Genomic DNA, 15,305 nt, shown 5'->3' with positions numbered 1-15,305 from the left:
CAAATACCTTTAAATGGGACTGCGAGCAATCTATGGTGTTGTAAATTTTAGGATGCTGCTAATCACTAACTGATCACTCCCTTGTTGTGAGTGTGTTGTGAATAAAATAATATAAATATGTGCTGCACAAACCTGTGTAGCTTATATTAATAATAAATTAATTTTAACAAATAATGAATTTTAGTGAAAAATTTATATCACTCTGTGTAGAAAAAAATATATATGTGTATATATCAACAGTTGTGCACTGATTAAATCCAATTTAAACACAATTAATAATTCTCTATATGCAATATAGCCATACAATGAATATTCAAACACATATAGATCATGCAAAGTGACATAGTGAATAAGTGTCCAATTCCTTATGCCTGGTATCCAAATTATAAGTGTCCAAACAAAGTATGCTCCTCTGTATGGAGAATAAATCCTAATCACCAGTGCTTAAATATGGTCGTGAGCAAACTTGATTTCAGCTCCAATCTCTGTGCTCCCCCTCCCTTCAGGTGGGTGCCTCACCTTTATGCCTGTGATCTTGCACCTAAGCTTGGTCAGTAATGGCCTTGTGCTCAATCCAATAGATATGGATGCAGGGTTGTTTTTTCTTAAATGTGGTCAGGGTGCTCCTATCCCTCATGGATGGCTCACATGGATAGGAATAAAGATATACATGGTTCAAGTAACGTCTTGTAACAGACTTTATTAAAAATAAACGTATTGCACTTACATTTAATTGGTGCTTGCAGCGCACCACACTATAATGGCTATTTTGCAAATAGTGGCCCAGAAGCTCAGGCGGGGGTCTCCATCTGTTCTGGTTTATGAACCCCTGATGAGGACACGCAAGAGCCCTGTGCAGATACGCGTGGGGGAGGGGCCATACGTTGGAGTGTGAGTATGTCTGAGAGCATTTTCAGAGCTCACTGAGCAGATAAACCAGGAGCAATAGGAATTAAGTGGAAATATCATCAATGTATATTTATATTATTTGATAAACCTGTGAAGGGTTTTAACACATTCAACACCAAAAAAAAAGTTTTGGCTATGGATATAGGACAAGAAAAAAAAATATTATCAAAAACAAAAAGAATATAAACAGACTACATTTTGGGATCAAGTGTTAAGAATGCAATAGTAACATGTCCCCGGACTGCTGAGACAGTCCCTTTCTTAAAGTTTTACCCCTGGTTCTCCTCCCTTATCTTCCCCGGTCATCCTCCAACTGACTTTCCGTCATCCCAGTGGTCACGACTGGCCGCCTTTTCTTATGCTCAACTGCTCATCGACATGAGAACTGTTTTTCCTAACCAAACATGACCATTAAGTGCCTGACGATAAATGCCAACGGCCTAAACCACCCGGCCAAAAGACACTCTCTATGGCGGGAAATTCGTGATAGCAATGCAGACATTATAGCAGTGCAGGAAACGCACTTTCAATCCAATGACCATCCGAAATGTCTGCACAAAAACTTTCCCCATGTTTATATGGCGAATGGCCCAAGCAAGACAGCAGGAGTGATGTTGGCTCTGAAAGACACTTTGACTTTCTCCTACAAGTCATCCATATCTGACTCTGCTGGCCGTTACATAATTCTAACCTGTGACGTTAATGGTCTCCCACTGACGATCGTGGCGCTTTACGCCCCAAACACTCACCAACTGCGTTTCTTGAGGAGATTGCTCAAGCAGATTGATAGAGTCAAATATGGGCATTTAATGTTATGTGGTGACTTTAATTTGGTGGTCGACCCTGGGCTGGACTCAACGGACCCATCCGGGGGCCGACCTGTATCTTTGTCTTCCATGCTTAATGCATCACGATTGTTTGATGTGTGGAGATGTCTACACGCATCCGAGAGGGACTACACCTTTTTTCTAACAGGCACCATACTCTCGCATAGACCTCTTCATCACTGATCTATTCCTCCTGGAGAGGTCCTCCTCCTCGGCGATCAAGGATATTACGTGGTCGGACCATGCTGCGGTTGAATTGATCATCGAGGAGGGGTGCAGGTTCGTTCGACCTTCATATGGCGCTGCGACAGCGGTACTGTACAAGACAAAACGTCAGTCACCCACATCACCAAACAACTTCACGAATTTTTTGAATTCAATACAGGTTCGGTCTCTGACTCCTGGACGCTGTGGTCTGCCCACAAGGCCTTTATTAGAGGAGTGTGTATACAGCAGCAGGCCAGGATGAAGAGACAGCGAAACCACAAAATAAAGAACCTCTTGTCCCAAATTCACCTGCTTGAATTGGAGAACAAACAGTCCCCCTCGGATGCGAACTCATCTCAACTGTATCGCTTACGTCATGATCTTAGACTGTTATTTATTGAACAATCTGACAGGCTTCTCAACAGGCTCAGACAATCTTACTACACACAAGCTAATAAGACAGGCAAACATTTGGCTTCCAGGGTTAAACAGAAACAGGCCAAAACACGTATCCCATTTTTGTTAAATCCGTCCACTTCACAAAAGATCACGCACCCCCAAGCCATTGCAGACGCATTCGCCGATTTTTACGCTACGCTTTACAACCTTAAGGACTGCCCAGATGAACAAAAACCCACACCACATTCTATCAACCAATTCCTAGATTCGATTACACTTCCCACTCTTTCGCCAACGCAGCTAGAGGCCCTGAATGCCCCCATCACAATAGCAGAAATAGAAACTGTCATTAAAACACTTCCCAAAGGGAAATCTCCTGGCCCGGACGGGCTTATTAATGAATACTATCACCAATTTGCACAGGTATTGGCCCCCACTTAGAATCGGTCTTTGTGAAAGCTGTATCCACAGGCTCTCTCCCACAGGACATGCTCAAGGCTTATATCTCCACACTCCCAAAACCGGGGAAAGACCCAGTCACCCCCGCAAATTTTAGGCCGATCTCCCTCCTCAACTCAGATGCAAAACTCTTCGCAAAAATTATTGCCAAGAGAATCCAAGCTGTACTACCGACACTAATTAAACGTGACCAAATGGGGTTTATGCCAGGCCGTCACACCGCTGATGCCACCAGGAGGATTATAGACATTATTTCCTATGCGAACATTCACAACATTCCTTCGACCCTACTGACTATAGACGCGGAGAAGGCTTTTGATAGGGTACACTGGGGGTATATGCAAGCCACCCTTCAAAAGTTTGGATTCTCTGGACCTATTCTATTAGCCATCTCCGCTCTATACTCCAACCCTTCAGTGCAAGTGAATGCATCAGGTATCCTTTCAAAGTCGTTCTCTATAACCAATGGGACTAGACAGGGGTGCCCTCTGTCCCCATCTCTATTCAATCTTGTTATAGAACCCCTGGCAGAATCCATAAGGTCTAATCCCGCTATTTTGGGTTTCTCCGTGGCAGGCATAACCCACAAAATTAACTTATTTGCGGATGATGTCATCCTTATGTTGAAGGACCCGCGGCACTCACTGCCAATAGCGCACGAAACTCTGCTGTCCTTCGGCGCTGTCTCCTACTACAAACTTAATGCAACGAAGTCCTCGATCCTCGATTTGGGTGTGACTGCCACGGAGAAATGTTATCTGCAAAAAATTGTCCCGATCCCCTGGACCAAGGATAGTATCATATACCTGGGGATAGAGATTACCCCTAATCCCCACATGCTATTGTCCACAAATATAACGCAGCTACTCAAAAAAACGGACGCCACTTTGAAGCACATACAGAAAACTGAACTGGCCTGGTGCGGACGCCTGGCGGCTTACAAAATGATAATCCTCCCCCAAATTCTTTATCTTTTTAGGAATCTCCCTGTTCCCTTCTCATATACGAATTTGTCCCTTTTCACTAGACAACTTCATCGCTTTTTATGGGAAGGTAAACGCGCGAGATGCGCTGCCTCTACCCTGCAGAAAAGCAAATGTTATGGCGGGGCAGGTATGCCTGATATCCCCTCGTACTACTGGGCAACTGCATTATCCCAAACTAAACAATAATTGGATAACACCTCACCCCCCCTGTGGGTGGAATTGGAATCGACTCCCACCAAGGATCTCCGCTCGTTCCTACTTGGGGACAGATGGCTCCACTGGGACCTTGGGGCCTTTCCTCTTCCCATCCAAGCCTCCATACGTGCGTGGAGGAAACCCACACCTTCACAATATAACATTGATATTTTACCCCACTCTGATCTGCCATTGTCACTCATAGGTTCACGCGTCCCGGACCTACCCTTACGATCTTTCCACAAATATGGAATCTCTCATATTTCCCAATTTCTCAAGAATGGTGCTGTTACAGACAGCGCCACCTTGCGAAGAACGCATAACCTTCCCGCATCACTATATTTCCATGTCACACGTGTTCATCATTTTCTGACCCTACACCCGTTAAAAGATATATTGACAGATAGACGCCTATGGAAAGCCCTTACTGATAGGTCAGAGAAACCTAAGCGACTCTCATACTACTATAATGTACTTTTAGATAACACATCCTTCTTGAAAACCCCACCAATGTTCAAATGGGATAACAATCTGGGTACCACGTTCACAATAAAACAATGGAAAATGGCCCTACAGACAGTTCAGAAGCATACCCACTGCGCTACTCACTGGGAAATGGCCATGAAAATCACGAACAGGTGGTACTATACCCCTTATCGCCTAGCAGGATTTTCTCGGTCATATTCTCCCCTCTGTTGGAGGGACTGCGGACACACGGGAACATTACTACATGTCCTGTGGGAATGCCCCTCTTTAAAAAGCCTGTGGAACAACGTCTTTAAATATATCTCTACACATACCGGCTGTATTGTCACCCCAAATCCAGCCTTAGCTCTCTTACATCTGGGAATCGAGAATCTCCCTTATCGATTCCATGCGTGGATCACACACATTCTAATTGCTACTAGGCTATTGATCCTACGCAAATGGAAAACCACTACCCCTCCCACCATGCAAGAAACGATTTTATTACTACAAACCAACCACAGATACGAACGATCTCTGGCCGTAAATACAATGACCTTGAAGAAATTTGATTACCAATGGGATTTCTGGTCCACTGCCTAATGTATCATAACATATACATAACACACCCTCATAAGCTCTGTTGCCTGTCTGAGAACGCCTCCGAGGAGCGTGACATGTCTTTTCCTCGATAGTTCCACAGATATTGCTATTGCTGTTGCTATTGATGTTTAATATAGGTCATATGACAGTCACCAATTTGGGTGATCCTTTGTGCCTTCTCCTCTTCCTTCTCCTTAGCTAAATCACCAACCATCATCATCACCATGTTGCCTTCCATCCTGGGTTGACAAACTCCCCCCCCCCTCTTCCCCTCCCCTCCCCCCCCCCTCTCTAACCCGCATTGTTATTTTCAACAAATTGTCGACACCTAGTTTGAACATAGTGTTTTTGTATTGGAATACTGAACATATACTCCTGTTTGTTACTATTTGAAAAATCAATAAAAATTATTGAAAAAAAAAAAAAAATAAAAAAAAAGAATGCAATAGTAACAGTATTTGCAAAGTATTAATCATTATCAGTATTACTATATATGTACTTATTTTATTTTTAAAAAACATTGATGTGATATAAAAGCACAAACACAAATATGTTATAATCATTATTGTTATAAATGACCTGTACAATATTAAACAAAAAGAAAACACAAGCAGTATAAATAGTACTTCCCTAAATTAAATAGAACATGTATCATTCTGTCAAATCAAAATGACCACTGTAATTAGTCTTCATTTTCAACATAATTGAAACAGAAATGTTAAGAGCAAATAATGTATTTTCTCATAATAATTCTCTCAAAGTTAATCTGTATCAAGACTCATAAGAAATCATTTCAGGAATACTGTCTTTCCCAAGTTCAGTGATTGCTTTTAAATTGGGTGTAAATTAAGCATCCATACCAGCAATGCAGTTTCCAGAACCTTCAATTAAAAATCATAATGCGTAGATTTACCATCATGCTTTAAATGTAAATTATAGAGTGTACTAGGTGCAAGACTAGCATGATGACAGTTTTAACGATTTCTGTTCATTTGACCATAGAACATTAGATTAATAAAATTTGAACAAATGGATTCACTCAGTTGTTGGTAAATTACATTTCCTATTTGAAAAGTTTGCAGGTCTGCTAAAGCATCAACAAAAATGCAATTTAAACTTATAGGATTTTTAAGTTCATGTGATTAGTTTTCATGAAGCTTGGGAAAAGCATAGTAAATATAATTTAGTTGCGTTTAGTACTGTATAAGTGATTTATTTTACAGTCGGTGTTCTTATTTATATTACTCTTACAGTTTATGTATATATTAAATACATTTTAATTTAATCATCTGTCACTTGGGTTCTAATGTATATATTCAAATATCTCTGAAATATTCTATTGGGATCATGTAAAATTGCCAAAGTAAGAGAAAAACTTTCCTTTGTAGATTCATCAACTGTTTGCCTTTTTTATGTAGTAATGTTATTTGCAAAGACTTTTTTTTTTTTTTTTTATACAGATTAGAAATGTTTTTTCTTTTCTCTGAAACAACTACCTTTTGAGCTCTGCTTTTTTTCTGTGTTTATTTAACTCATCTGACTTATCATGTAAGTACAGGATATAATATGTCAAAGTCAGTCATTCAGGGCAAAGCATCATAATCTTAAAAACAGACCTGTGTCATGGTTTAGGGTTGTAAAACACAAAAGAGGGGGGGGGGGGTGCCAGCTAAGTGTAATACTAAATAAAAATGTTATTGGCACAAGGATATGCACTCACATGTAACAAATTAAAAAAAAATGCTTATCGGCTGTAATGCACAATTTCCGACATCCAATCCTGGTCTACTGGATGGAATGGACTGTAGTCCTGTTGATCAGCTGCTCTGGAGGCACAGTAGAGGAAGATGTGATGGCACAAGCAGATGTGACACTGTGGGCAAGGCTACATGTTGCAGAGCATGAGCGCTTCTTCATCAGGCTCTAACAGCACCATATTGGAAGTGGCATTTATGACCAAAGAAGGTGGCCAGCAGACAGCAAGACCCAGCCACCCCTCCATACAAGATTACAGTATAATAATAAAAATACAGTACAAGCACAATGGTATTGGAACTATTCAAAAGACATGAAAAACAATCAGCAACATGTAATTTTGAATTTTATGAGCAAACTTACTGCAGACGGACAGCAGTCCCTTAAGCCACAAAAAAACACACAAAATACAAAACTATTCACCAGCCACAAAAAAAAATAAAAAAATAATGATGGTGTTGGAGTTGTAGTGAGTCACTGTGGCTGGTGGACAAAGCTCAGCGAAACTGTAATATACTGTACCAAAGATGCAAATACTAAGAGGAATATATATTATAATTATGCACTAGGACTTAAAATTGAGATATATGTACATGCTAAATATAATAAATTAAAATGTGTAGCACTGGGACTATTTTTAGCACATAGCCAGACAGTAGTGACTAAGTTGGATAAAAAAAATGGAAAATAAAAGCTTAAAAGGGGTAATCTAAATTAACATGTAAAGGGTGTGTAGTCAACTACAGGGAGATGTGTTACCATAATCCCTAGACAAAAGTTTCAAAAAGGAACCCCCATAGTGTGGTGTGGGACTTTAAGGGTAACAAAGAGAGAGAAAAAATGAAGAAGGGAGGAACAAAAGACCAGAAAGAAAACCACATACCTGACAACCCACACCTTGCCTTATCTCCTGTAGGACCAAGAATCAGAAAATTATATACTTGTCTCTAGCCTCCATTTGAATGAAATATAAGGATATCAACAGGAGATAAGGCAAGGTGTGGGTTGTCAGGTATGTGGTTTCCTTTCTGGTCTTCTGTTCCTCCCTTCTTCATTTTTTCTCTCTCTTTTACTTCTCTCTTTCTCTGATGATCCCCAGGGAATAATCACAGATGCATAGTATTTTGTTGTTTATGCCTAAGCAAATTATTTCATTAAGCTTATATGATGTTGTACCCCCTTCCTCTAGGAGTGGATTCAGAAATCCCTGACGAAGATCAATGTCATTTATCACATATGTATCGAAACGCGTTGGATAATGTACCACTCCTACAGCAACACTGTGTTTGTATTGTATCATGTATCGTTTCAATTTCATGTATGAGCCATTTTTTGTTATATGGCCATTTTGTTTACACCATTTTGTACTTTGTGATATTGAGGTATCAGTGCTATAAGACATACAAATATGTTTCAGTCTTTAAAACAAAATAAAAGCTTTAAGAAATAACAACTTTAATTATATAATTTATTGTTACCCTTAAAGTCCCACACCACACTATGGGGGTACCTTTTGAATCTAAATTAACATGTAGCATGTGCATTATATAAATGCGTATGGATTGGATTGCTTGAAAATACATATTTACATGCGGTATACATTAACTAGTTTTGTGCGAATACCCCATAAAGCGAAACAAAGGAACATATATATATATATATATATATATACTGTATGTATACTGTATATACATGTATGTGTGTATATATATATAATATGTATATGTATAAAAACACTCACCGGCCGCTTTATTAGGTACTCCTGTTAATTGCTTAGTAACACAAATTGCTAATCAGCCAATTACATGGCAGCAACTCAATGCATTTAGGCATCTAGATGTGATGGTGATGACTTGCTCAAGTTCAAACCCAGCATCAGAATGGGAAAGAAAGGGGGTTCAAGTGACTTTGAACATGGCATGGTTGTCGGTGCTAGACAGGCTGGACTAAGTATTTCAAACACTGTTAATCTACTGGAATTTTCATGCACAACCATCTCTAGGATTTACAGAGAATGGTCTGAAAAAGAGAAAATATCCAGTGAGCTGCAGTTGTGTGGACAAAAATGCTCTGTTGATGTAAGAGGTCAGAGGAGAATGTGCAGACTGTTTTGAGATGATTGAAAGGTAACAGTAACTCAACTAACCACTTGTTACAACCAAGGGGACAAGGGCCTCTTCCCGTCAACTCTGGGCTGTGGTTGTTGGGGTCTGCGGGCAGGGGGCTTATCATAATCTGGAAGCCCCCTTTACCAGGGGGGCACCAGACATGTAGGCATTGCCCCTTTCTGATGTCACGTGACATCAGAAGGGGCTGTGCCACCGGGTGACATGGCTCTCCCCCTTGCCTATATAAGAAATGTCAAAGCGCGGAGCGGGCATACAGTGGGAGGTCTCCCAGGAGGCGAGAAAGTTTTAAATTTTTTCTATTTTTTGGGTCAGCAGGCAGTGTGATTAATGATGGATTCACATCAATGGACACTATTTTTTTATTTTTTTAATAAAGGATTTGTCAAAAACTGTCTCATGTGGTTAGGAAAACTGTAAAAAAGGAGGACTCTAGCGCTATTATGGGAATGCATGTCTGGGACAAAAGAATAGAAGGATGGAGGTTGCAGCTATCACTGATAGTTTATCCTTAAACTAAAGAAAATTGGAGGTGCGGGGTAGTGCTGCGCTACCTCTTACGTAATAAATGGTATAGCAAATGAGAAGCAACCATGAAAAATATCTCTATTGGTCAAATAGGCAATGTGTAGATAAATCAAGTGTAAACCATCACATAAATAAATAGACAAGGTATACAAATAGGATAATGATAAAAAATAAATGAATATGCCAGTGCAATAGTAAAGTGCTTGAGGGTAGTGCAAAATCTAATTGGTAAAAGGTGCCTAGTGCTATAATAGCCAAAAAGTGCCTGGTGCAAAGGGATGGAATGTTAATACATGATAGAAAATATAAAAATATAAAACTCAAATATTGGTGCTGGTTCTCCTATGATCCTAAGGATGGGGGCTCTGTATCTCAATAAATGTTTGGAAATGCTACACCATGAGAGGCTTTGTATTTGTACCCGACCACAGAGAGAATCGCCAGGAGTGGCAGAGAACCCCTACAGAGCCCCCTTCCTTAGGATCATAGGAGAACCCCATTCACAGGACCCCAGTAGTGACCCCTCCCAATCAGAGGACAGACCATTACTAGGAGCCAGGAGAGGGACCCATCCCTGGAACCCTGCAGCCATTACCCATTCTAAGGCTTTATACAAGAAAGTGACAGGTGAGAGGCCAACCACACAGTTAGGGGGCCCCCCACTGTCCATCACCTGCACTTTCTTTTGGAGATACCTGGTAATGCCTATCTGCATGCGTACCTCGGATTAATTATCATCACCACCAGCACCCAGCATTTGGTTTAGAACAAAGTATTACCATCATAAAGATCACAAGTGAAGAGGCCTATGTGTTTTTTCCATTCCCAAGATTCCTGCACCATGCACTTTATTTGAATGAGTGAACTCATACCATTAATGCGTGTTTGCTATTATTATTTTGGGACTATGTGTATATTTTTTTAAGCCAAGACCAGTCTTTTTATATATATTTATAAGTATCAGCACTACCACCTTGCACACGTGTTTACCAGCACCAATATTTGAGTTTTATATTTTAATATTTTCTATCATGTATTAACGTTCCATCCCTTTGCACCAGGCACCTTTTGGCTATTATAGCACTAGGCACCTTTTACCAATTAGATTATGCACTACCCTCAAGCACTTTACTATTGCACTGGCATATTAATTTATTTTTTATCATTATCATATTTGTATACCTTGTCTATTTATTTTAGTGATGGTTTACACTTGATTTATCTACACATTGCCCTATTTGACCAATAGAGATATTTTCGTGGTTGCTTTTCATTTGCTATACCATTTATTACGCAACAGGTAGCGCAGCATAACCCCACACCTCCAATTGTCTCTTGTGGTTATTACTTTTGTACACTTTTTTGGTGAATAGGTAGGGATACTATGTTCAGCGCTCAGTGTATTGCAGGGATTTTGTCGGGGCAAGCAGCCGACATACACCTTGCAAATTTGGGTATTCGGTGAACATCCAAACAGGCAAATGTTTGGCCTGAACTCATGCTCGGGCCGAACCGTTCACCCATCCCTACCCGCCAGTATGACATTTAAAATTCTTGGCTGCAGGGAAAGTATTGGGTATAGAATTTATGACCCACACCATTAGGCCCAGGGTTAGATTTTTGGTGAAAATCTAAAAAGTGGCCAATTTAAGGAAAAAGTAAAATGTTTGAAAACTATAAAAATATTCAATTTATGCTCACATTCCCTCTCCAATGATGAGTTTTTCTTACTGGGCAAGGGTCTGTATTTTGCCCCCTCTTCTTAACCCAACCCATTCACATCATGTACTAAAGAATTACTTTTATTTATTTGTAATCTTACATAGAAAAGATACTACAATATCAAATCCATTAGGGAAAATTCCCCCTAAGACACGATTGATCATTCTGTTGCCATTGAAGATACTTTTTCAGCCATTTGAGAGGCAGACAGGGCTTATCTAGCCATGTTGCAGGAACTTTATTTGGATGATAAGGAGGTAGACTTACCTTATTTACACAACAACCTCCCACTTACCCCCCTATACAGCATACCACCTTTAGGGCTAAATCTGTCTTTTATCCTTCACTTGTCAAGGGTTCCTTTTTGCAAACTTTCTACCCGGTGGTTTATTTAGACATTGTGCGCATGCCTAATAAGACCTCCACATTCCAACATAAACATTCTAATCTAACAACACTTGAACTACAGGCTCTCAATGATTTATCTTAAAATCACAGTTTGATCATTAGACGATAAAGGAGGGGTATTTTTGCTCAATATAGAGCAGATTATTTCAAAGAGGCTCACTGTTTACCATCAGACCCTAATACATACAAAAAGCTCACTAAGGATACTTTAATCGCAGTTACTCTTGAGGCCAATCTACTAATAAAAAAGGTAATCGAAATCGGAGGTATCAATAAGAGAGAATGTCTTTTTTCAATAGGAAGTTCTATAGAACTCCCTTTTGCTACCATTTACCAAAAATTCTTAAGGACCAGAATGTTCCCCTAAAACGTCCCATTGTGATTGCTATGGACGTATCACTAGTGGGTTTTCCCTCTATATTGATCAATTTCCCCAACCCCTTGCTTAAAACTTCAAATCATACATTCAAGATGGTGTATACCTCCTCAAGATGCTGAGAAATTACACATGGGAAGCCACATATTTGTGGATGTTGTTAGACATTCAATTCCCTCTGTTCAACTATTCTGCATGATGTTGGGCTTTGTGCAGTTCAGCATTTTCAGCATTTCTTGCTGATCCCCTGTTCAACCTCAGGCAAGTAAATTTCATATTGGATGCCATGCTGTTTTGTATAATTATTACATAATTATTTTGAGTTTGACCTGGATGTTTGACTGGACTGTACCCATCTTCCTCACTTCTCTCCCCCTTCTCCCTTTTACTCCCTCTTCTAGGAGCTTTCACAAACTTGCAGAGTTGATTTCATGTCCACTGACACGTGAAGTACTTTTGGGAATGGCTGACAAGCTACTAGTTGGATAAACTAATGGTGTTTTTCCTCACAGGTCTTGTGGGGGTCATTTCCCCACAAGAGCATTTGCCAGGCAGTGAGCAGATGTTGTATCACCTTCTCACTGTCTGCTTTAAACCCTGGAGATCCACATTAGCACACCACAACCGCATACATTGTGTGCAGTTGTGGGGTGATTGCAGAGCAGCCTCATTCACTAAAATGGAACTCTGTCATTGGGTGCTGTGGCTACAAAAAGCAACAGAGGGTATAATTTATTTTACGGCCATAAAACAAAGCTTGACAGCGGCAGCATATGCGCAATTTACAGATGGTTTGTGAAAATCAGGCACTTTTCTCCTTTAAATAAATTTTCCATAGATGTCTGTGGACAGGAGAAAGATGCCCATAAAAAAATAAAATCTCCTTGTCTTCAGCTCTGAAATGTGCATGCACAGCATCGGAGCCAGCCAATTAGAGAACTGCTAGGCTTTGCCTCAGGCAGTAGAATGGGTCCAGGTGTTCGCCTGCATAGTGACATTATGGCATGTACCAGGCATAGCTTAAGTTCTCATGCTCAACCACATTAGTGTCAGCCATACCCAGCAGTTCACTAATTGGCTGGCTCTGGGACTGCGCATTTGCAGTTCAGAGTCAGTGACAAGAAGATTTTTTGAAAAATCTTTCCATGGCATCCGCCTGTCGGTGGTGAAGGTATTGGTAACTTTGGCACTTTGCTGGGCTTGATGTAAGGTGGTGTAGAGTGGGACTCTGGTTTATGGGGGGGCTCTGTGGACTCTGATGTAAGGTGATATCACTCTGGGAAAACTGATGTAAGGTGAGACTTTGGAGACACCGATGTAAGGGGGGCTCTAGTGTGTAGGGGGAATTCTGGGGATTTTGATGTGAGTAAAGACAACAATGTGAAAATGGCACTCATCTGACTGCTGCACTCTTTATGTTACATGTTTTTTTACTTACTCATGACCCTGCAATATATACATCATGCTGTAAATAGTACTGAGCAAGATGTTCATTGTCTCAACTGTTGCTGGTTTTAATTAAGTTCCCTTTTTCAAGTGTAAGTTTACCTTTACAAAAAATCTGACACTGAATAACCCACCCCACCACTCTTTCCCACTGTACTTACCACCCACAATCCCGCACTGTCAGGTTCCCACATAACGATCCACTGGTCAGGGAATATGAAATCCCTGCAGTTTTCTCCCCTCTCCTTTCAGTGCAGACAGGATGGGCTAGACAGATTCTGATTGGTCTGGAACTGGCTGGAACACATCTAACTATAATTTTTCCTTCCTGGTTCTTTTTCCCTCCCCTTTTTCTTTTTACTTATTTGTGGTAGGTATCCTATTTGTACCATACCCCTTTCAAAACAACTCCTTACCCCCATCCCCCCCCCCCCCGTCCCATGTATATATTGAATTGTTCAAATTTATGTTGATTTATCTTTATGCGTATATAGTATGTGTATTATTTTGCTATTTTCTTTTTCCTATACATACATATTAGATGTCTGAGAAGTGTACATGGATGGAGGAAGCTCCTTAGAATTGTAATATATAGACCGCAAAACATGTTGGCACATCATTCATTTTTTGTCCGTTATACATTATTGATGTCACTGTATGTAATGTGTTTTTATGGGCCCCATGTCTGTCCATGGCCCTACATACTATGTAGTTGTTGTTGTTTATAAAAAAAGTTGTTTATATATGACTGTGGATACCAAATAAATGCAGTTTTGTACTTTTATAATAAGTTACTGGTATGGTTGTTCTTTCATTTGGGAGTCACCATTTAAAAGCCCAATATATGTGGGGTTAGATTACACTCTTTCTTTCTGTTTTTTCATATGTAGCTATAGGGCTGGTTTCTCCCAAATCTTTTTGGTTCACACCTATTACCATTAGACACAAATTACATGAGTTATTGTTTAATTTGTAAACAATGCAGGAGTCAAGCTTGTAAAATCTTTAAACATTTTTTTAGGACAGACAGTGTCTAATATACAATTGATATTGCTAGCACAGTATTGGTAGTGTTAATCCCTTGCCTTCCCTGGTGACATCTGTGGTTGGACAAAACTTGCCAGGCAGGGCTTGGTGATGTCACATTTGCTGGAAGTACTAAAGTGACTATCTTGGATTTTCTTCTGCTGGTGTTTTTATGTAAATTTGATTGCCTTTTGAAAAATGCTACAGTTTTATTTAAAATCACTACACTTTTGGATGTGCCTTTGTGTTCCACTTAGATTACATGTGTTTGTGAGCTTAAGCTGGTGTTACTGGATACTACAGGTTGTCAAGGTTGTATGTCACACAGGCATTCTTAGATCTCTTAAATAAGAGAACCTACAGTTCTGGTGAGAGAGTTTGCTGCACTTGGTGACACCTGTTGTTAACACTCAGTGTTTTGAAGTGTTACCTGGCTCTTTATATTCAGTGTTATATAACACTCTCTTTATTGGAGACATTGTCACTAATATTTACACATTCATTGTTTTATTTATGTTTTTTTTTACTTATAATATTGCTATAATAAATTATTTTTTATGATCTGAGCACATTAGATTTATTAACTTTATGCAACAACTTATAAACAAAGAGAACTAAGTAGGATTTTTTGATGATGGAGTTCATGTGTTTTTTAAAGTTATGCTACGTGAATGAAAACATGTAAACACATACTGTACAAATAGCTGTTATCTCAGTTTTGCTGCAAAAATGTCAAAACATCCTGTCTTCCCTTATACCTGTGCTAAACTGCACTATTGATTAAATATGATACATGAAGTAGGTGTTACTGCAGTTTTAATAAAGTTAGAACTGCATTAACTATGTTCCTTAAAGCTGAAATAAACCC

The sequence above is a fragment of the Pelophylax lessonae genome, assembly GCF_965119305.1.
Source record: "Pelophylax lessonae genome assembly, chromosome: 1".
NCBI classification, from domain to species: domain Eukaryota; kingdom Metazoa; phylum Chordata; class Amphibia; order Anura; family Ranidae; genus Pelophylax; species Pelophylax lessonae.
The sequence above is the reverse complement of the archived record's forward strand: the minus strand, read 5'-3'. Positions refer to the sequence as shown.